The following is a 3,016-nucleotide window of genomic DNA, read 5'->3' as shown; positions in this document are numbered from 1 at the left end:
TTCAATTTCAGACCTCTGATCGAGCCGTGATTGTGTTTGTCTCAATACTAGCGGCTGATTGCCTTGTCAACTTGTTGCAGACGTCAAAGATTATTTTCTCAGTGTATAGCGCAATGTGTCCTTTGCGCAGATCTTTCGCTTTATGTAGTGTTAACCAAGCAGCTCTATATTTAGATTCCTGGTATCAGGGCACTACTATCTTCCTTGGTGGCGCTGTTTCCACAAGGCGAGTTTTCGAATGTTCATTTAACTGCCTCTGACGAGCGCATCGTGTCCTACGTTTATGGTTCTTGACCTCTTCGTCATCTTTACAAGCTCAGAGTTCAAGACAAGGTCACCTGGGGGTTGTAGACACAGTCTCCTTGCTGATGCCCTTCATATTCCTTTGGGTGTTTGTTCGTTTGCGGTTTGTTGTTTGGTCCTTGGCTTTGGCTTTGTTCTTTGGACTTTGCTTTATTTTGCTTTGTTTTGATTTTGTTTTTTGGTTTTGTTTTTTGTTTTGCTTTGCTTTTGTTTTGTATTTGGTTTGGTTATTGGTTTGGTTTGGTTTGTTTGGTTTGTTGGTTTTGGTTTGGTTTGGTTTGGGTTGGTTGTCCTTGTGTCTTGGTTTGTTTTGGTTTTGTTTTGTTTTGCTTTGCTTTTGTTTTGTTTTGGTTTGGGTTTGGTTTGGTTTGGTTTGGTTTGGTTTGGTTTGGTTTTGGTTTGGTTTTGCTTTGCTTTGGTTTGCTTTGGTTTGCTTTGTTTTGGTTTGGTTTTGTTTTGTTTTGTTTTGGTTTGGTTTGGTTTGGTTTGATTTGGTTTGGTTTTGTTTTGCTTTGCTTTGCTTTGCTTTGCTTTATTTTGCTTTGTTTTGGTTTTGTTTGGTTTTTCGTTTCCTGTTTGCTTGTTTTTGTTTTGGTTTGTTTTGTTTTTTGTTGTTTTTTGTTTTTGTTTTGTTTTTTGTTTTTGTTTTGTTTGTTTTTTTGTTTGTTTTTGTTTTGTTTTGTTTGTTTTTTGTTGTTTTTGTTTTTGTTTTTTTTGTTTTTGTTGTTTTTTGTTTGTTTTTGTTGTTTTGTTTTTTTTTGTTTTTTGTGTTTTGTTTGTTTTTGTTTTTTTTGTTTGTTTTTGTTTTTTTTTTTTTTGTTTTGTTTTGTTTTTGTTGTTTTGTTGTTTTTTTTGTTTTTTTTTGTTTGTTGTTTTTTTTTTGTTTTTTTGTTTGTTTTGTTTGTTTTGTTTTTTTTTTGTTTTTTGTTTTTTTTTGTTGTTTTTGTTTTTTTGTTTTTGTTTTGTTTTTTTGTTGTTTTTGTTTTTTTTTTGTTTTTTGTTTTGTTTTTTGTTTTTGTTTGTTTTTTGTTTTTTTGTTTTTTTTTGTTTGGTTTTTTTCCCACACTTCCTATACATAAAAAACCCAAAACATACCTCATCACACACAGCTCATAATACAAACTCCCAGAGCCTCAAGATGTTTAATCTACCACTTGAAGTAACACACCAATCACCACTTAATAGCTGTTCCTTGCATCTCCCTGCTGCATTTTTTCAATGCAATGTCCCTGCCTTTCCTGTCCTCTCTCTTATGGCATAGTTTTTCTTATTCCCTCACTTCTGATGCAGCGTTTGTTTTTTTAGCTCTTTTCACCCAACAAAATATAACCCAGTGCTAGGACAAAGGGCAATGGACATAAACTCAATCACAATCAATTCCATCTCAGCCTGAGACAATTCTCTGGTGTGAGGTGCTGATCTGGAGCAGCTCCCAAGGTTGTGGAATCTCCTTCACTAGAACTTCCAAACTCAACTGAGTGTTCCTTGTTGCCCTCCCTGATGATCCACTTTGGCACAACCTATCTTCTGTTCCCATCCAACCCCTTGCCTCCTTGGCTCTGTGAAACAAGCTGCTGTTGCTCTCTTTGTGGCTGTTTTAACTGCTAACAGCATTCACCCTTGTCTGGAAGGTAACTACCTACTTCCTCGTATTTTAGAATCAGAATCAAACATTCATCAGATTGGAAGAATTCTGACAATCGTCAATTGAAGACCACAAGACACCATTCCAACCCCTTCCATGCCTCATTTTCTCCATATTTCTCCCCAAAACTCTTTTTCTGTTTTCCTCCAACTACCTGCATGCTTGTTTTAAAGCCACACCTGAGCTCCTGACCTCCCACACTCATGCCTCCTCACTCCACACCAGTCTGTGCTGGCTTTGCTGCCACTCTCTTTCTGCTCACCCCTGGGCTGCAGTGGCCTCCTGCTGGGCGTGAGTTCAGCACTGCGCTTGCAGCCATTCCCCACAGCATCTGAGCTCTCTTTCATCAAAATTGATTGTGCATGACACTTGGCTTCAGCATGGATTTCTGCTTCTGCCTTCCTGCACTCATTTGTTTCTCCCTGCTGTAGATTGCTTCCCCCCCACCCATTAATACATGATGAGACTGCTGGCTTCTTGAGCCAGAGCAGACCCCCCAGATGGGGATAGCACTTCATAAACAAGAGAGTGTTTGCATTCTGGTTGTTTCATTTGCATGCAGCCCACAAACATTGATCATCACACTAAAATCTGCACCCAAAAGGGCAACACATTTCTGCTATGCGCACAATACCTCAAGTGATTCCAGAGTATGGTTGGGGCTGGGATGGTGCTTAAAGATACACCTAGCTCCAAGCCCTGCTGTCATAGGGGAGGCGAACACCTCCTGCTAGGACCTTGTTTGTAACACTTCCAAGGCCTGGAGCTTCCACAGGCAACCTGTATCCCCAGCCCTCCACCAGCTACCCTGGTGAAGAATTTTCTTCCCATAAACCTAGCTTTTTGCCAGTTTGAAGACTATTGCCTCTCATTCCTGGTCACATCACCAGCCCTTGGTCTCAAGTCCCTACCCATGCTCTCCTGGAGGCCCCTTCAAAATCTGAATAGGCTGCTCTAAGGGCTCCCTGGAGCTTCTTTTTTCTCCAGGATGAACAACCTCAACTGTCTCTGGCCTGGTCTCACAGCAGAGGGCTTCCAGCCCCTAAAACATCAAAAGTATATTAATAA

The sequence above is a fragment of the Indicator indicator genome, chromosome 26 (genome assembly GCF_027791375.1).
Source record: "Indicator indicator isolate 239-I01 chromosome 26, UM_Iind_1.1, whole genome shotgun sequence".
NCBI lineage: Eukaryota > Metazoa > Chordata > Aves > Piciformes > Indicatoridae > Indicator > Indicator indicator.
This window is presented reverse-complemented; position numbering follows the sequence as displayed.